Source organism: Mangifera indica, chromosome 17 (genome assembly GCF_011075055.1).
Source record: "Mangifera indica cultivar Alphonso chromosome 17, CATAS_Mindica_2.1, whole genome shotgun sequence".
Classification (NCBI taxonomy): Eukaryota; Viridiplantae; Streptophyta; class Magnoliopsida; order Sapindales; family Anacardiaceae; genus Mangifera; species Mangifera indica.
Window position 1 is genome coordinate 5,275,817 of NC_058153.1, and position 22,328 is coordinate 5,298,144.

The following is a 22,328-nucleotide window of genomic DNA, read 5'->3' on the forward strand; positions in this document are numbered from 1 at the left end:
TCGAAATTTTTTTTTCTCTCTTAAATTTCTTGCTTCTAGTAGATCCTTCTCCGATTTCAAGCGGGGAGAAAGGATAGGAACTCGCCTATACTACACCTTCAATTTATGATTTTAAATAACTATTTTATTATTTTGGTAATTGTTCTTTGATGAAAACTGAGGGATATTATCATAGGAATCAAGGGAGAAATCGGGGGAGTGATTTAAGGAACTTTTCTGTATTTTGATTTTAAGTAGAGAATTATTTTGACTAAAATTTCAAGAATAAAGAATTTCCGTGAACTTGGGATTCTTTTACTTATTTTTTATATTGGTCAAAAGATTTATTCCCATCCAGGGTTTAGTCTATCGTTAAAATAATACTCATTAACTTTCAAAAATTTAAATATTCACTCATAATTCAATTTTTGTTAAATTTTTTTATAAATTATAAGGCAAAAATGTTATTTAACCAATAATATAAAAAAATTATCCTCTTTTCCCATTTTAATTTTGAATTGACAATTTTCTCTCTAACCTCATATTTTCTAATTTTAAAAAGTTATTTTTTCTACCTAAACTCTAGGATTTCATCTATTTCTATTTTCTATTTTTGTAGTTGCCCCTTCCCACCTTCCCCCTGATTTTTTTGAAAATTTCATTTCACCCTCAATGGTATGCACATTCTCTTTCGGTGATCAAACTCCTCCATCTCTAACCACTTTCTTTATTCAAGACTGAGTTAACGTCAACCCCACTTTTTCTTTGGCGTTTAAGCCCCTTTTCAATGCAAATCATGACACGACTTCCCCCTATTTTGTTGTCGTTAGACTTCTCTTCCTCATCCATTTCATCACATCTCAAAGAGAGAGAAAACGCAAACTTCATAGTTAGAGAGAGAGAGAGAACTGATTCATCTTCCCCTTCATCTCATGATTTAGTTAGATTCAAAGATGGAAGCGTGATGAGGAGAGCCAAATCATCTTCTCCTTCATCTCATGATTCAGTCGGATTCAGAGAGAGAGAACGTCAACGGAGAAGATGGGCTATCGGTTCGATTCTGATTGCCAAAGAAGGGAGGAAAAAAATGAAACATTCGAGGGGTGGGGGGGGGGGGAAGTTAAGTAAGTTTTTAAAACTTACTTTGAGAGAAAATTGTTTGTTTTTAAAAATAAAATGAGAAAATAAAATAAAATATTATTTTTTTAATATTGCTAGTTAAATATCGATTATATTTCTAATACTAATAAACTTTATTAACTTTAACAACTGATAGATGAATATTTAGATTTTCAAAAGTTAATGAATATCACTTAGACAATGAACCAAACCATGGGTGAGAGTAAGTCTTTTGGCCTTTTATATTCATTTTCCTGCTTTCATCACTTTCTCTCTCTAGACAACTGTGCCCATAACTTAGAGTCATCGTCTTTGAATTTAATAAAGAAGATGAAGAACAAAAATACTAAAAAACTTGGTGCTTAAAAGATGATCGAGGTGGAGGCCAGTATTGTTTTAAAATAATATATAGCAATAGGTATGGGGGTGGGTGTCGTGTTTTGGCAGCAACGGCCACGCGTGGCCCAACCAATTCAGGTAGTGACGACCTTGCATTGCCATGCGGCTTCAGGCGCCACTCATGGTATTGGTATACACATCATACCTTTCTTTCTATTTATGAGAGAAGGAGATAAGTACAAGAAGAAGCATCAACAACCAGATTAGACTTTTGTTATGAGAGTTGAAAAATCTGAAGAAGAGAAAGAAGATAGGTAACAGAAATTTCTTAGACGTGAAAAATGGGAAGAAGAAGAAACAACAATGGGATTAGAAAGAAAGAAACTGGAGTTTATATACTAGTTGTGCATTGAGACGATAGCAATGGTGTTTTTCATACTTATTATTACTCATCTCTGCAGCTTGACCAATCTACTACCCAAAAATGATACTCCTCTCTATTTTTTTTAACAGAACATTCGATGGTGTAGATTAAACATCTGCTAAGTTGGAAGATAGCATTAAAAGAATAATAATTAGTTGAAATTAAAAAATGTTCTTTCTTCCATAATAATTACATCAATTAAAAAAAAAAAATTTAACATTTATCTCTAAAAAGGGAGTGTAGATTAAACATCTGCTTTAGTTGGAAGATAGCATTAAAAGAACCTACAGTGCAGAATGAAATAACTTAAGATTGATCATTGTCATAAGGAAATAAGAAATATGGAGCAGATGAGATCTGCCACACCTCTTCATGAAGCCAATAGCAATGGCATGCATACTGCAAAGTTAGATAGAAATATGTGATGAATCACATGTTCACATGGCTTGCACTCAGTTTCTGGGACACACAGCTGCCTCATCAATATGGGAATATCCACATTTTAAACAGTATTAATTTAACCATTTCAATTTTCCTTTTGCATATATATAAAATATATAATTTTCTATTATATATTTGTAAAGCATATGTTTTTTTTCCACCCCAACTAAAAAAGTACACAATTTCATTATCTTTTTATTTTATTAATAACACAAAAGGAAAAGAAAAAGGAAAAAAAATGTTGCATTATTTCTTTATTATTTGGATCATGACTCAAAGAAACTCTTCCCCCAGTCACATATAATGGACAGATTGGACCACATCAATAGATTCTCTCATTTTATCACTAAACCCACCTCAAATCTTTTGGATTCTTTCATATTTTGAAAGATGGAACCCTAAGATAGAAGGGAACAAATTGAGCCACAGGCAGTGGCTAAGGCAACAATTACTTATGGTTGGCATGCAACCAACAAGCTCTTATGGATATGGCCTTAAACCATCATATGGAATGTGTGTATCTTCTAATTACCCTATAAAGCCACTGACTATCTCAACATATTTCCACGTTTGTTCTTGCCGAAAGTGGAAGAGATAGGATTAGAACAAGAACACGCCTGGCCAAAGACTTCTTTTACTCTGCCATTATTTATGATTACTAGAAAAAGTTAGTGTTGAAATAGTAGAAGATGCTTATCCAAACAGGCGATGCAAGTGGCTCTAGCTCTGTCTTTCTTTCTATAATTTAAAAAGAATTGCATATATTGTCTTGTTTCAAAGTTGTGATGGGAATCAACGCGTATGATGGGGTCCCCCACCCTTGAAAGGGAAAGTTTTAACGTATTTAAAAAATTTCCACTTCCAAAATGGGAATGTTTTAAAAAAAAAGATGCACAAACGAAAGGAAGAAGAGCGGCTTCTTTGATAGGTTCTGTCCAGCTATGTTATTCTTTCTAGCCATCATCGATCACACTTACCATCGTTTCAACTACAAGATTATATATCAAATGACTGAAACACAAATACATATGACAGTCACACCATCTCATTTGATTGATTTATTGAGATTGTTTAATAATATAGTGACATGAAAGCTCTTAAGAGATAACTTAATAAAAGAGTTTCATGTATTTGTTAAAGGGCATGGGTTTAAATTGACGATATTTTAATATTAAATTTTTTACTTATTTGGTATAATAATTATAGAATCAATTACTAAATTTAAGGTTTTACTTTCAAAACTTTTTTTTATCTACCCATGTTACATATTGTTTAACCAAATCAACCAAGTAAAAAGGTAAAAATATCCCAAGTAAATATTTCGTGGCTCCATCTAACAGGAATCATGAATAGAGTTCTTGGGGTCTCTTCGGTTCACCAATAGGTAAATAACAAGCACCATGTATATATATACATATGTTGCATGGATGATTGTTAAAAGAAATGACGAGTGATTAAGGAATCAAGTTGGGGGATTAAGTTTGTTAATTGCTTTACGCAAGTAATCAAATCAAATCTCAACAAGGAATGTAGAAAAGGCATGACGTTCCGGGAACCACGCAATTTGCAGTGATTGGTTGGTAAATTGTCAATGATTCTTTGCATAATTATTATTTTTTAGGTTAAAGCATATGCAATTGTTTAACTAATAATAATTAATTTAAATCATATATACTTTAAGCTGCTTTAGCGTAGTATTAGATCTTTAGGAGGCCATGCGTTTATAAAGCTCTGTTGAACTTCTACTGGTTGATCATTTATTAACAATTTTCTTTGCATTTGCTTTTGCTTTCACTTTTTCCAAAGCCAAGGGACCATCCAATTACATTATACTTCATAGTTTGCATGCTTGTTGGCGCAAACCAATGGATATCTATCTTTACATATTCTTTGCTAGGGTAACATTTCTTTTAATTTATTTGTTTGTCACAACTAGACGAACTAGTCAAATTAAATTGTGTGTATAAGAGCTAAAATAATGACCAAAATTTCAATTAATTATAATCCAATATATTCATATGACAAAGTTAATTTATTTATCCTTGTGGAGTTTAGGTCTATTATTCATGTCTTGAAGTACAAAGATATAACCTCCTTATTATAACCAACATTTAGGAGACCGAAACCCCAGGTAGATAATTCTTTCTCTCTTACATTTCTATTAGTATTCATATAGACATGGCAACAGTTTAATAGATATCTATGAATATCTTAATATTCGTTGTAGATTAAAAATTAATGTGGGTTAAATCATATAATTAATTTTAATTGTAAACACAATCAACTTTGAATTAGAGATTGAGAAGAAGATATATATATATAAATATATATATGTGTGTGTATGTATGTATGTATGCATGTATACTTTAAATCCGTACTTTCTGTCAGGATTTAACAAGACATTGACAACTATGATTGGGTAGCTTTAATGTTTAGATGAAAAATTAAAGCAAAATAATGTAATGATGAACACGGGGATGTAAAATATCAACATCCATGGCGGGGCGGTAAACTTTATAAATCATGTAATGATGAACACTGGGATGTAAAATATAAACATCCATGGCGGGGCGGTGAACTTTATAAATCATGCAATGATGAACAGTAGGATGTTAAATAACTATTTTTCACACAAAAGGACTTCTAAGCTTTTAAGTTTGAAAAATCTAAATTTTCCAGAATTATGTCTTCATTTTCTTCTTTCTCTAATTTATTTTTTACAAATCTCAATCTTTCTTTTTCTTAACTCCCACTCATTTTTTCATCAAGAACTTTCCCACTTCTTTTCTCACTCAATTCTTTTCAATTAATGTTATTTATCTTTTTTCCTTCTCTCTCACTCTTACAATAAATTTTAATTTATCTATTTCTCTTATTTCTTCTATGTATATTTTTCAATAAATGTCAATATATTCATTCCTCTTATTTATCCCACTCTTTCTTTTTTTTTTTTTTTCAATAAATAAATACAAATCTAGAGTTATTAGGAGAAGAGGATGCCGACAGTTTAATGAAGTTGACTAGGGGAGAAATAAATGGTCAATGACTGATGATGGGTGGTGAAGAATTGAAGATGATTGGAGGAGAATGAATAAATAAAGAAAAAAATTATAATTATAATTATTGAAAGATAAATCGGTAAATTAAATATGATTAGAGGATAAATTAGTCAATTAAATTTATATTTTTGATATAAGAATCTTGTAATTTTAATAAAACTATAAACTTATTGATGATTGAAATTTGTATAAAACAGTAATTGACATTGAAATCAAACGCAATTCAATAAAAGAAGTAGATGAGTAAGAAATTGAACTTTTCAAACTTAAAATTTGCAAATTTGTCATTTCATCCTGCCTTGAATAGGAAAGAGTAATTCGGCCTTTATAGAAATAAGCAGGGTGAGTAAAATGTGACATCTCTTCCTCTTTCTCTTTCTGCGCAGAGAACGTGCACAGATCCAAAAATTACAATCTTGAAACCGAGAAGCCATTTAATACGGACAAACAAATTTATGAGAGCATGGGAGGATGATAAAGGAGAAAACATGAGAACCGGAACGGTTAGAAAAATTTAGAATTACAAGACGCATTGGTAACAGTAACTGAATAAATGAGTGTGGTTAGATATTGTCTTGGAATGAAAGCGTTGAAAATGAAAAGATATGGTCTTTATACTTGTTTTTTGTTTAAATCAGGTAATGTTTGTTTACGTTTATAAAATAAGGGTGAGTGACCAATAAGAGATAATACATTTATTCGATACATGATGCAGCTGGCCTCTTTCTCCTGCTATATAAACCACAACAGGCCTTCAACTTCTTCACACAACAAACCAAACAAACATATGTTCCATTCCAATGGAAGGGAAATGATCAGCAATCAAAATAAGAGGCAACAGCCGGTTTCATGTGTTAGAATTGAATTGTTTCCATTGAGAGTAAGTGGAGGTGACAGAAGAGAGTGAGCACACTTGGTATTTTCTTGCATGTTTGGCTCATGCTTGAAGCTTTGCGTGCTCAGTCTCTATCTGTCACCCCATCAACATCACCATCTCTTTCTCTCTTTCTTAATTTGCCTGAATTTTCTTTATATGTTTGTTTGTTGGCTTTTTTGTGTTTATATTTTGCGTGGATTTGCAGTACCCGTGTGTGTCAGTAAGAATTCTGTCATTGATTTTTTCAGCAAGAGCTTACTGTCAAATTATGAAAATCATTACAAATTCAGACCGAGCGTATATTAGCATCCCTTCAGCTAGCTAGGTTTTTGCCATATATTGAATAATTATTTTAAATCCTCAGTAGTCACTGTGGAAGGTTTATTGTCTTTCAAATTGAGCCCAAAAGCCTAGCTTCTTTTGATTCGTTTTGTCAGTAATCTCAAGCTGATGACACCTGAATGTATGTCTAATACTTCATAAATTCTAAATTAATTAATTAATCTGAAATTAGCCATGCTTCTAAACACTACTAATGTTCATGACCTCTACTAATGAAAGCTTTTGATTTGCTTAATTGCTTGCCCTAGCTTCCAAGAATGGAGATAATATGCATTACCTTGTCTTTGGATAAAGACTCAAATTTATAATAAGTGACGGTATAGGAATATTTAGTAGCATTTTTATTATTTTATTTACATTAAATGTGACTAAAAATAATGGGGAGCTAAAAAGTTTAATATATATGGTGGCATTTATAATAATTTCCGCTAAAAGGTATTTTTCGTTTTTTTTTTTTTTTTGTTGCACTCATTAAGGCTTGAACAATTTGCACCATCTATCTCTGTTTCTTTCCTCAGGCGTGTATAATCTTTCCCTTTATCTACTATAAATTTTATTCTTTTATTTTTGTTTCATTTCTTTTTTGTTTGAGTGTTTGAATCTTCACTAACATAGTATAACTTCGAAATTTTACAACTTTGAAACAATAAAAACCCTAATTTCTACATTGTAGATGAGCTTGGCAACTGCTTGGAATTGCTAGCATAACTATCTACCTAGGTTTACAACTGATTGATGTTGGAGTAAGCCTTGGTGGTTTTCTCCAAAATCTTCCAGATCTGGTGTGGCCAACCTTCACATGATCACCACCAGTACTTGTAATACCAGTTGCTGTTCCATTTGAAATGGAAATGGCATTATTGAAGTTGTGCCTCAGTAGTAGGAGAAGTTGTTGGCAAGACCAAGTCTTAGTTTTCCTGTTATGTTCATTCTATTTTTCTGCTGTATATTGTTAGTGGCAAAAAAAGTAGGGTTTCTGTTCCGCATTTCTTTCAGTTTTTTTGTTAGTGAAAAATTGTTTATGACTAAGATTGTGTAGCCATATTCCACTTTTATAGTTTTTCAGTTATTATTGAATTCATTTTTTATATTTCTTTTACCTTCAGCCTCAACGTTAGAATTTCTGTTTCCAACAAGCATGACTTGTATGCGTCAGATAAGATATGCTAAACCAAAAATCATTAATACCACTAGCTAGAAAATTTGCTGCACTACAACTAACGTAATCACGCTTTATGTTGCTGGTAAAAAAACTCTGAGTGATCACTCGAGATGTTAACAAAAATGGAGAAGAGACAAGTCAAATCTAGGTATAAGTTTAATTATCACACAACCTTAAACTATTGCAAATAAGTCAAAACAATAAGAGTGACTTCTTAAGAGAGAAAAAAAAAAAGGGGGAAGATGAGAAAAAATCACAAGGGATGCTAAAAGTATCCTTAGGGGAGAGTTTATATATGTTTAATTTGAGATGTAGCTATACATGGATTCATTAATTCTCATTTGTGGTCCCTCACTTTGTTGGGTTGTGCTCAATTCCTCTCATGAATCAGAGAAGCCAAGAAGCATTTTACTTTCTCTCACTGAAATCTGTCAAAGGAAAACAATGTTAGACAGCTTAAATATCTTATTCCAACTAAATAAAGTTCAAAAAAGAATTTGGACAATTTCTTCTAAGAGAGGCATTGAGGATTTAACTTGTTATAATTAGAATGTTCTTCTATGGAGATGAACATATTCGGTCTTGTTTCCATTAGATTGTGGATTAAGTTTTATATACTGTAATAATGATTTAAAAATAAAAGGTATTCTGGAATTCAAAGATCTGATTTGGCTAATATAAACACTAAGAAATTTGGGACATTGATTTTAAAAACCTACGAGTAAGAATATCAGCAAAAGGTTATTTAAGTGTGGAATATGGAATATAATACTTTATTATTATAAATAGTAAAGGAATACATTAAAGTTTCACGCACCATATTATGTTATGTAGACAGTCAAATGTAGAAAAAAAAAAAAACGCATGAGAAATAGCCTTTTTATGAGGTTTACCGCCAAAAGACATATTCCCACCCAAAGTTCAGTACATTGTCAAAGTTACACCTGCTAACTTTCAAAAATCTAAATATCTACTCATCAAAATTTATTAATTTAATTATAAATTACTAATTTACCATTTTTAATATTTATGTAAACATACACATGGAAAAGCAACATTTGATGGAGTGCATTATTCAAAAAATGACTTTCCCCCCCTTGTTCTAGGATTTCATATTATTCAAAAATTTCATCTTACAGTCACCTCCCTCCCCCCAAAGTTTAGAAACATTACACTTGCACCTTCGTCTTCTACAATTTTCACAGCAAATGCAAGAGACTTTTCCCTTCATCTTCAATCGACGAAGAAATCCAAAGAACAATGGCTCAATCTTGCCGACTAAGATAATTGATGAAAAATAAAGGATTGAACAAACATAAGATTGAGAAAACGAGCCGACAAAAAACCCATGATGATGAAGAAGATTAGTCATCTCTTTTTTTGTCAATGAAAAGACAAAGACGACTTGTCTTTGTCTTTGGATGATTTGTCTGTCTTTATCAACAAAGAGACGAAGATAAAAACAAATTGTCTTTGTCTTTTCATTGATGAAGAGAGAGAAGATTTGTCTTTGATAAAGGTTTGTCGACAAAGATAATCGATGGAGAGAGAGAGCCGACATACAAGATGAGTGGGAAGACAAGGTTGGTCAAAGTAGAGATGGTCACCAAAGAAGGAAGGAAAAAAAAACTCTCGGGGAGAAAGTTAAGTTTTCAAAACTTAGACTAGAGGAAAATTGTTAATTTATAAAATTTAGGTGGAAAAAAGAAATAAAATTTTATTTTTTTTAAATATTACAGGTTAAATGACAATTATACTCTTAGACCTAATAAATTTTATTAACTTTAATAATTGATGGATAGATATTTAAATTTTACAAAGTTGGCAAATATAAATTTGATAATAGACTAAAATTTTGGTGGGAGTAAGTCTTTTGGCCCCAAAAGATATGTGTGATAAAATAGCTTTATTATTGAAGAAATAAAGTGGCCTGGTGGTTCAGGTGCGCATTTTTTGCTTCTTAGTCCATAGTTCTAGATTCTGCTTATAAGCCTTGCCTTGCTCTTACATGGTATTTACATGTAATTGAATTTTACATGAATTCGCAAAGTCAAATTATGAGCTTCTATAATATTCAGAATTAAATTTCTTATATATATCATGATATTTATTATTTAAATTAATATAATTTTTTTCATGTCTATAATAATCAGGAGTAGATCTCAATTCCTTCAATAATATTCAGGAGCAGATCTCAATTCTGTAGTCCAATCATGATAATTATTCTATAATACTTAGGAGCCTTGCCTTGCAGTTACATGATATTAATTATTAAAATTAATGTCTTCATGCCTTCACTTTTATGTCTTATCGTTGGTCATTCTTTTAATTACTATAATTAAAAAAAAAAAAAAGTAGCTTCTTTGACATACTTTTGTGTTGAACCTACAATCCAAATCGAGGTGTGTTTTATAGTTTTAGTTTTGATAGTTTTAACTATGTTATAGTTATAATTGAAATCAACTTGTTTGATGATTCAATAACAATGATATTTTCATTTAGCGCTAAACGAAAAATTATGACAATAAATTATAGTTATACATGCGTGTTACTTTATATCCACAAAAATATGATCATTTTACTTTATTTGTTAATAAGAATAAATGCATAATTAAAAATATTATTTATTTTATTAGTTATCTTTAATGAATAATCGCACGCATCCGAAATTGATGAATTTTATTGCACTAAGCGAGGAATACTATACGAGAGTGAATAGTTTTATAAATTTTGCATTTAGAAACAAATCAAATGAAGAAAAAATTCTATATCCTTGCAAAAAAAAAATGTGTGTTTTACCACCATAGAGATCAAGCATAAATATATGATCATCTTATGGTTGATGGTATTATGTCAGGGTATAATACTGGAACCAATGTCTACACAAAGTTCTCACATAGATGTCCAAGAGAACAAGAAATGTCTAGAGATAATATTATAATGGGAATGTTAACAAAATGTTTATGTAAATATGGATAGGATGAATTCAATGGAGCGTAATGTAGAGCAATCTATGCAAATGTGGAAAATTTAAGAAAATTAATGGAAGATGTCAACAAACAATTATATCTAGGATCTAAGAATGTTAATTAACTGTCTTTTATATTGCATCTCCATAATTTAAATGTTGTTTTGGTTGGTCTAATGAATCACTTGATGCCTTGATTAAGTTTCTAAACACTGCTTTTCCAGAGGGTGAGACATTATCAAATTCTTTCCTTGAAACAAGAAAGATTATTGATGCATTAGATCTTAAGTATAAAAAAATTGATGCTTATACTGTTGATTGTATGTTTTTTAGGAAAGAAAAGTCTAATGATGATGTGTAATCAATTTGTGGGGCTTCTTGTTGGAAAACTAGTGACAATAATTTTTATAATAATGTATCAAATTTGAATTTTGTCATTAAAAAAAAAACCCATTAAAAGTGTTAAGGTATTTTCCTTTAAAACCTAGACTTCAAAGATTATTCATGTCATCTAAAACTTTATATTTGATAGTATGACATGATAAAGACAACATTAAGGATGATATTTTGAGAAATCCAACTAACTTTGAAGTATGGAAAATTTTGACTCCAGATACCCTAAACTTGTTAGAGACCCTCGTAATGTTATAGATTGAGTTTAGCAAGTGATATATTGATTCAATTGGTTTGGTATAATATAAAAAACTTATAACAAATGACCGGTTATTTTAATTCCCTATAACTCACCACTGTGGTTGTGTATGAAACAACAATTCTTTATGTTTTCATTGTTAATTCCTAGTTTGTTCGGTCCTAGAAATGATATTGATGTTTACTAGTAACCGTTTATAGAGGAGTTGAATAAACTATGAGAGGTAAGGGTTGATACCTATGATGTATCATCTAAGGAAAGTTTTCAATTGTATGCAACTATTATGTGGACAACAAATTATTTTCTAGCTTATAATAATCTTTTTGGTTGGAACACTTATAGTCATTTTGCATGTCCTTCTAGTAAGATAGATACTTGCTCTAGGCGATTAAAAAGTAGTAAAAAGTTTTATTTTATGAGTCATTAACGTTCTTAGATATAAATCGTAAGTTTCTATTTGATATAAGATCATTTGATGGGACTTCTAAATTGAGATCTACTCATATTCCATCCTCTAGATTAGAAATTTTCAATCAATTAAAAGATATCAAATTTGCCTATGGGAAGATTAACAAGGAAGTTATTGAAGTTAAACCAAAAACATGAAAAAAGAAGGGTATATTTTTAAAATTACCTTACTAGATGTATAATTTAATACAACATAACCTTGATGTGATGCATATAGAGAAAAATTTTTGAGATTAATAATGTAATGAATACTATACTCAAAATTGATAACATGTCAAAGTATAGCGTAAATGTTTGTTGTGACTTGCAATAGATGAATATAATTAAAGAATTGTGGCCTCAACAATGAGATTCTGGAAAAACATATTTGCCTCATGCATGTTATACTATGGTTTCACTTGAGAAGAAAATCTTTTATGAAGTTTTGGAGAATGTGAAATTTCCAGATGGTTATGCCTTAAACATATCAAAATGTGTTCGCAAGGAACGCAAAGTATCCGGTCTTAAAACCCATTATTGTCATGTTTTAATGCAATACCTTCTCCCTCTTGCATTATATGGAACTTTGTCCATCAAAGTAAGTTTAGCTTTGATTGATCTATCTAACTTCTTTTGTGCATTATCTGTTAAATCTCTTATGATTCATGAAGCGAAGGTTGTTGTAACACTTTGCAAGATGGAAACAATTTTTCCTCTATTTTTTATAATTATGGTGCATTTAGTAGTTCATTTGGCAACATAAGTTAGAATTTTCTGATCAATGTGTCATTAATGAATGTATCCAATTGAAAGGTAAACATCACAAACTAATTCTCTTTATTGAAAAATATCTTTTTATATTTTATCTAGGTTTAAAATAACATGTTCGTAATAGCCGAAGCATACTTTGCTTCAACATTTTGGTCTTGATACCTAAAAGTTGATATATACAGTTGAAAAAATAAGTTGAAATTGGCCATGAAACAAAGGCAACCATTAGACAATCATATGGAAGTGTCCAAGGTATCTTGATCGATGAGAAAATATGGGTACAAGCAGAACGATATGACTTATTCAACTATGATTCAATTATAGTTCGAAGTTGCAAAGAGTTAGTAGTAACAAAAATATTCATAAAAATAATTATTATAAGTGATGAAAATTTATTGAAAACTTTGTAAATCACAAAGAACACATAAGAGCTATTAAAAGACTTCTTCAATTACAACGTCCAACCCAACATAAGATAGATCGATTACATAATCAAATTTTCATGAATGGTTCAAAGAAAGAGTAAGTGGTGTTGCTATTATTGTAGGCTTAAATTAGTAATATATAGATATAAACGGAAATAATAGTTATTTTATGAGTAATTATCATTTTCCCACCCAAGTTTCAGTATAAAATTTTTTTCACCCGTAGTGAACATTAATAATATTCTTCCACTTCGTTAACAAAAAAAGTATTGTAAAATATTAAATTACCAAAATATCCTTTTTAACTCTCAAGTGAGTGTTTATTTGATAAAACGTGAGGGGCAAGAAAAACTCAATCGAGCAATAAAACAAATACCTTCAGTGCAAGGAACAAAAAACTTCTCCTCACGGGCTTATTATTGAACATCCAACATGCATAGAATCAAGACAACCCAATCAACATCTTCAGTAACAATGAGACAACAATCAAACTCTAATTGAGCACAGGTATATCAATCAACTTAACTTGATTCCAATTTCAATCAAACGAAACTCAATTCAAACTCAGTTAACACCAATCAACAAATACAAATTGAACTTTACAAGGGCAACAAACAAATGGAAGGCAATGGGGATGACAAATAATTAATTTGATTGAGCAACAATGGAGAGAAAGAAAGCGACAGAGAGTTTTAAAAAGAGAAAACCAAGATAGAGGGAGAAAGATTTTGGAACATGTATCACCCAATAAATAATTTTGCTTTGATTAAATAAAAATATTTTTATACATTGAGCCCAATGCAATCATTTTTATATTAACCCAAAATTACATTTTTGTCCTTTTATTCAAAATTTTCTGTTAACAAAGTTACAATTTAAGTAGGAAAATGTTATTAATATTAACTACAGGTGGAAAAATGTTTTTGCATCAAACCTTGAGTGGAAAATGTTAATTACTCCTATTTTATTGAAACTTAATTTAGGTTAAGGAGTTGAAAAATACAAATGATGGGAAAATCACAGATGAAATTAGAATACTTGCTCATGGTCCAAATTATATTGAATGAAGATTTAAAGTATTTGATGTAAATAATAGATATAGGTCTCCAACAAAAGACTACGAAAGAGTCATGAATATTCAAAATAATGGAGTTATGGTGGTTGCAAAAACTCAAAGTTATGCAAGTACTAGTGATTCAAGATCGATGTTAGGAGATGTTGCTTACTATGGTGCATTGCTATTATGATGAATTTAAAATTGTTTTATTTAGATGTGACTGGGTTGACGTAACTCATGGTAGAGAAAAATTACAAGATCCCTTTAGATTTACTCTTTTTAGTTTTTCATATTTGACACACACAGGGTGATCATACACTTGATGAATCTTTTGTATTTGCATCCCAAGCTCAACAAATTATTTTTGTCCAAGATCATTGAGATCATGAGTGGTTTGTTCCTTTGCCAATAAAGTCTAGAAATATTTTTGATTTAGGAGAGGACTCTTTTGATGAAAATATCAATATGAAGATGGTTGATGAAATTTCTATTGTTGGTGATTTGGAGAATCAAGCTAAAGATAGAAAATGATAATTTTGATTTGGTAAGGAATGATGTTGAAAGAATTTTTATAATCAAGTAATACAAGATGATGATCTAGTTAGTGTTAATTAACATGAAACTTCATTTGATAGTGAAGGCTCTTGAGAACAAGGTTAGCTTTATCTATGTTATTATTATTCTTTTCTCTTTCTTTTTTTTTTGAATAATAAGTTGTAATGAACTTGATGGAGTTTATATGTGTGTGTGTGTGAAATTCCACATCAATTATTAAAGAACATATATATATATTTTGTTGTGAGATTATTTTCTATATGGTTATAGTTACTAGTACTTCATACAAATCTTTCTTTGAAGAGCATATTGTTGGTAACAAACGGAAGAAATAAGAGTTTTGCACAAAGTTAATATTGCTATCCAATCTCAAGAACAAATGCTATGAAGCAAACATTCTCCAAATGATCCTCAAAAGTTATCACAAAGTTAAGTACTCCTTATTGGACCTAGTATTGGATATGATAACAATTTTTGATGGTATAGGAGGACTCAAATAAATACATCAGATATAATATCATCATACCCATACTAATATTAATTTGGTTTTATTAGCAATTAATATAATCATAAGTTGTGCATATTTTGTTTAATTTTTAAGATTCTTCTTGTAGGTAATTTTTGGGTCACTAGAAACCTCCAAAGGCAACAGAAAAAATTTTAAAATTATAAATTAAAAGCAAAAAACCCAAAAATTCCTTTTTTGGATTAAGTTTTAGATGATATTCTACATGAATATGTTAACGCAACCATAAGGGGTTTCAACGAAACAATACATAGGTTTGGAGGCTCCTTCAGTTTTTGCATGGCAAGATTTTTGCTCTCTAACCCATGATGGAGGGCACCCTGATATCCACATGAAATACAAATGGAAGGAGGCTAAAACCGTGTAGCAAAGTTCGCTAGAACATGATGCATGAGGAGAGTGTTTGCAAAAACGAATGTTTGTCTAGGGATTTATGTGTAAAGATGTGAAATTGCAAAATCGTGTCTCTATTTATAAAAACTCCATTAATGATTGTTCATTGTGAATGCACGGTCTTTTCATCCTTGATCCTTATCCTGTACAATTCGTGATTTATCTAGATCTTCAGGGCACAGTTTTGGATAAAGTTTTAGCCAAATTCGATTCATCATGCATGGTCATTTGTGGTCAAGGAAAAAGTCAAACTGGCTAAATTCAATCTTACTAGATAAGCCAATTTCATTCTCAATTTCATCTAAACTGAAACACTCCAAATTGAGTAGTTTAGGATTAGATCCTACTCCTACAAGTTTGTGGGGTTTATAATCATGTCAATCACTTAGGAGGAACTTCAAAAAATGATACATTATCTAATGAAAAGAATACAACAATTGGAAGAAGAAATAAACAAATGGAACAACATCTTGCAAACGAAATCAAGGCAATGAAAGAAAACTAAGAAACATTAAAGGCTCAACTTTCTACGATTTTATCATAGTCTGAAGCTAATGGAGTTTCTAATGGACAAGCAACGCATCTACAAGATTTCATATAATGCTTTAAGGAAAAAAAATTAAATAACATGTCACATAAATATGTTTTTTTTTTCTTTTTGTTTGTGATAGTTACATAATACAAGTAGCTCTCATCATTAATTTTGATACTCTTTTAAGAATTGTTTTATTTATCAGGTAATGGTTTACTTAAGTTTATAAAAGTAGAGTTAATAAAATGTTTATAAAGTAATGCACAATAAAAAAATAAAATGTTCTTGAGTTAGATAATATGAATATATTTGTTTTAATGCTTTATTTAAATCATTCACTCATAGTTTTTTTTTTTAAGGTTATATAATATAAATTGATTGATTATTTAAATTACATTTCATTTTAATTTATATATTTTCGATTTTTATTGGACAAAATTTTAATCAAGTAGTTAGATATATGTTTTAAAGAAATTTAAATTTTCATGCAGGCATTGACATTGTATAATTTTTTTTTATTTATAATATAAGGTTGATATTTCAATTAATATATATATATATATATATATATATATATATATATTATTTTAAGAATATCTAAAAGACTTTAATTGACAAAACAGTCCTCTGTGGCTATCATGATTGACATAATAATTTAATGATTAACCTTATTTAAAACTTTTATGTAATTTACTATTATTATTAAAAACAGTAATAATTAATGCAAAGATAATATAATTAAGTTTTTATTGGCAATTGTTAACAGCAGTACCAATTATAATAATTATTGTTTAATGATAATGTAATTGTCAATATAGATTATAATAGTTAATTTTTAATGACAATTGTAAATATTCTTATAGATTATGATAATTACTCTCTAATGTCAATTGTCAATGCCAGTATAGATTATAATATTACTCTTTAATGATAATTACAACTATCCATATAGATTATGATAGTTACTCTATCAGGACAATTTTAGATGTTGGTATAAATTATAATATTTACTTTTTAATGATATTTGAAAATACCAATATAGATTATGATAATTACTCTTTAATGACAATTACATGTGTAGGTAAAGATTATGATAGCTACTCTTTAATGACAAAAATAAATGCCCATATAGATTATGATGGTTTCTCATTAATGGTAATTGTAATTGCCTCTAAAATGTATTTTAAACTAACTTTTTGAAAAATGTGAGTTTAATCTAATACAACTATTAATAATTGTCACAATATTATCAAACTTTTGCCAACAAATATTTTGTATTTATACTTGCCTTGTAAATAGTTGTCACTAAAACTTATGATTATGCAAGATTCAATGATGTATGTCTAGATGTTGCTAAGAATATTAGTGACAATCTAAGAAGCATGGCGTGTGTTTCTACTTTTTAAAACGTTTTGGTTTCTAAAATAAATTTGAAACGTTTTAAGGTCATTTTAGTTATTCATAATAAGTAAGAAACATATTTATGCAACAAAAACACGTTTCTTCCTAGAAAATAAGGAGAGCAAACCTTGTTCTCCTTTTACGCTGAAAGTAAAATACAATAGTGCAACCCTAATTCATTCCCCTTTCCATTGTTCACGAATTTTCTCTATCTCTAGTGCTTCAGCTCTCACTGTCTCTGACTTCATTAGTTTGTCTTTTTTATTCTTCCATCTTCACCGTCTTTTCTATTCTCAGTTCGTCTCCAATGTCTCAACTCTCTCCATCAAAAGTTCATCTTCGTCGAGAAGTTCATTAGTTCTTCCATCTTTTATGTTCTGTCTTCTATAAATCGACGATCTATCTCTGGTATGTTGATGCAATTTTTATTTTAGCACAATAACATTTTAATAGTTGATTTAATATGAGAATTTTGTTGGCTATGAGTAACAATCTTAAATAATATAAGAATTTTAGCACCATCTTTGTTAACAATTTTGTTCCTTTAGGAATGGTTCGTCTTCAACGATCTTTGTCCAACAAAATAATATAAGTCATTTTAAGTAGTTTTTGTACTACCTTCATTGGTTTATAATTTTAGTTATTAATTTTTAACAGTTAATTGGTTTATAATCATGTTTCTTTTTCAATTTAAAAGTTGAATATATTTTAAAATATTATTTTAGATTTTATTTATATTAATGTAGTTTGTAAATACTTCTGGGAAGAAGTGGAAAATGTATGCAATTGCTGCTGATTTTTATTAATACATGTTATTGTATTTTTTATTTAAAAAATTGGTATTTATAAAAAAATAACAAAATTATATGTATAAATAATATATACAATTTTATACATATTATTATGTGATACGGTATTATTTTATTTCTAATTAAAAACTACTTAATTATATATGAATATATCATAATTTATGTATAAAATTGTATATTTAATATAATTAAATAAGTTTTATATTTTTAATATTTATACGTTCCTTACATTTTCGTCCTATATATTTTTTTTTAAATATGTTTCAACAACGTATTCATGATTCTGTTTCCATGCTACACAAATGACAATTATAAATACCACTAAGAAACATTTTTGTTGTAGTGTTCTTCCCATTTTTCACGTCTAAAAAATTTCTTCTCTTACCCACCTCCTTCCTCTTCTTCAGATCTTTGAAATCTCATAAATAGAATCTAATCTGGTTGTTGATGCTTCTTCTCGTACTATCTACTCCTCCTTCTCTAATAACTAGAAAAATAGGTATGACGTGTATACCCATTAAAATGGCTTCCAAACAATACTGGCCACCACCTCTATCATCGTTTAAGCACCAAGTATTTTCAGTAATTTTGTCTTCATCTTCTCTATTCAATTTAAAGATGATGATTCTAAGTTATGGGTACGGTGGTTTTGAGGGAGAAAGTGATACGAACAGGGAAGATGAATAAAAAATTATAAGTAAAAGAAAGCCAAGTTCAAGAAATTCTTTATATTTGAAATTTTAGTCAAAATAATTCTCTACTTAAAATCAAAATGGATACCCCATAAATACAACAAAGTTCCTTAAATCACTCCCTTGATTTCTCCCTCGATTGCGATGATAATATCCCTCAACTTTCTTCAAAGAACAAATACCAAAATAATAAAATAGTTATTCAAAACGATAAATTGTAGGAGCAATATAGGCAAGATCCTATCCTTTCTCACTTTCTTCGAGCTTGAAATCTGAAAAGGATTGAGTAAAATCAAGAAATTTGAGAGAAAAAAATTGTTTAGTTGATAGAATGCGATACTCTCATCAGTAAATTACAAAATGGGCTAATTTCTATTTATGTGAAAAACAATTAATGGAGTTCGTCGAGATTAACAGTAGGAAACTGTAACCTTATAACTACAATTACATTTCAGAGCTTACATCTATATTTCATTATAACTTAAACTACACAACATATTTGGAAATTGACAACCTTTTGCTTAACATCCCCACTTTAATTAGAGACTCTTGATTCGACCTAATGACAACTTTCTGCTCAACGTCCCCACTTGAATCAAACATTCTTCTAATTTCTCCTTCTGATCTTTACTCTTATGCACGTCATTACTTACACTCAACATCCCAACTTAAACCAAACTACTTCTATTGTTTTTTTTTTTTTTTTCACTAACTGCACAAATCTTCACTGCTGCCCGGAGGCATTGACAATTTTTTTGTCAGATACACAAAACTTCACAGCTACTACAAACAGAATCTCCAACATAGCTACTATAAATAGAATCTTCAACAAATAGATAAACAAAATTTTCACAACACAAGCTTACTGCTACCGCAAACAAAATCTTTAACAGATACCACAGCTGGAGAAGGGAAATAAAAATTTGCATAGAAGAAGAAACAATAATGGGATTTGGGAAAAAGAGACTGTGAGATGAAAATAGCATTTAGGGTGTGAAAGTATTTTTTTCATGATGCCAAGGGTGTACTCTAGTATCTGAAAGGGTGGGAAAAAATTAACTATTAATCCTTAAAAATATAAGTTGTTATTATACTGAGATCGAATAAATATTTTATTTAGATCAACTTAAAAATTTTAGATTATACTCTTCAATAGCTCTTTCTTCATAAAATGATAATGGGACTATGTTAAAACATAATTGGATTTACTCATTGAATTGAATTAATGATTAAGCTTGATTCTAATATTAATTATATCAAGATGTTCCGATTAGAGAATTACAATATAAATAATTATATATTATATTTAATTATCTATTTATACAGACATTTGATATATATATTTTTTTCACTAAAAGTTTATGTACACAAATAATTCTTGAATGCAATGAATGCACCCGAAATACGAGTGCACCACATCAGTGCGCATATCTAATGTGTCCCTCTTTGGATGACTATAGGTGAACCCGTTCAACGATGACTTGCTTGATGTACATATAAAAAAGGTTTGAATTTTATGTGCTTTGAAGATTAAATAATTACCGTACCACGTATAACCTAAACATTTGAATTTAAAGATAATAAATGCACGAAAAAAAAAGGATAATAAAAGGAACTATTCAATAATTAATTTCATGCAGTATTGTTGTCCTCATCTCTGCTGCTTTGCCAATCTACTCTCCCAAAGTCCTCCTCCTCCTCTCTATTTTCAAATTTTAACAGAACATTCGATAGTGTAGATTAAACATCTGCTTTAGCTGGAAGATAGTATTAAAAGAACCTAGAGTGTAGAATAAAATAATTTAAGATTAATTGTTGTTGCAAGGAAATAAGATATTTGGGGCAGATGAGATCTAAGACACCTCTTCATGAAGCCAATAGCAATGGCATGCATACTGCAAAGTTAGATAAAACTTGTGGTGAAGCATATGTTCACATGCCTTTCACTCAGTTTCTTAGACACACAACTGCCTCATCAATATATCCACAATTAAAAAAGATAAATTTATCCATTTCAATTTTCCTTTTTCATATACATAAAATATATGATTTTCTATTATATTTTTGTGAAGCCTATGCTTTTTCCCACCACAACGAAAAAAAGTAGACAAATCTTTTATTTTATTAATAACGCAAAAGGAAAAGAAAAAGGAAAAACAAAAAAAAAAAGTTGCATTATGTCTTTATTATTTGGATCATGACTCAAAGAGACTCTTTTCCCAAACACATAATGGAAAGATTTGGACCACATCAATGGGTTCTCTCATTATATCAGTAAACCCACCTCAAATCTTTTGGATTCTTTTATATGTTCTGATGGAACCATCAGATAGAAGGGAACAAATTGAGCTACAGGCAATGGCTAAGGCAACGATTACAAAATTATGGTTGGCATGCAGTCAACAAGTTCTTATGGATATGGCCTTCAGCTATCATATGGAATATCGCATTCTCTCAGATCCTTAACAATTTTTTCACTCAAATTTCTTGCTTCTACTCGATCCTTCTGAGATTTCAAGCGGGGGAAAGGATAGGAACTTGCCTGTAGTTCTCCTACAATTTATAATTTTAAATAACTATTTTATTATTTTGGTATGTTCTTTAACGAAAACTAAGGGATATTATCATAGCAATCGAGGGAGAAATCAGGGGAGTGATTTAAGGAACTTTGTTATATTTATAACGTATCCATTTTGATTTTAAGTAGAAAATTATTTTGCCTAAAATTTGAAATATAAAGAATTTGCTTGAACTTGGGATTCTTTTATTTGTATTTTTATATCAATGAAATTATATGTACAAATAATAAACACAACTTTATACATAAAAAATAACATATTCCTATGTGATTAGATATTGTTTTATTTTTAATTCAAAATCACTTAATCATAAAATAAGATATCATTGTTTGTACATAAAACTATACTAGTTGTTGATACATCTTGTATTACTCTTTTTATATTCATCTTGCCCGTTCTTATCGCTTTCCCTCTCTAAACCACCGTACCCATAACTTAGAACCATCATCTTTTTAATTGAATAGAGAAGACGAAGAACAAAAATAAAATATTTGGTGCTTAAACGATGATAGAGGTGGAGGCCGGTATTGTTTGAAACAATAGTAATACGCATAGGGGTGGGTGCTGTGTTTTGGCAGCAATGGCCACTCGTGGCCGAACCACTTCAGGTAGTGACGACCTTGCATCGCCATGCGGCTTCAGGCGCCACTCATGGTATACACGTCATACCTATTTTTCTTGTTATGAGAAGAGGAGAAGGAGATAGGTACAAGAAGAAGCAACAACAACCAGATTAGATTCTATTTATGAAATTTGAAAAATCTGAAGAAGAGGAAGAA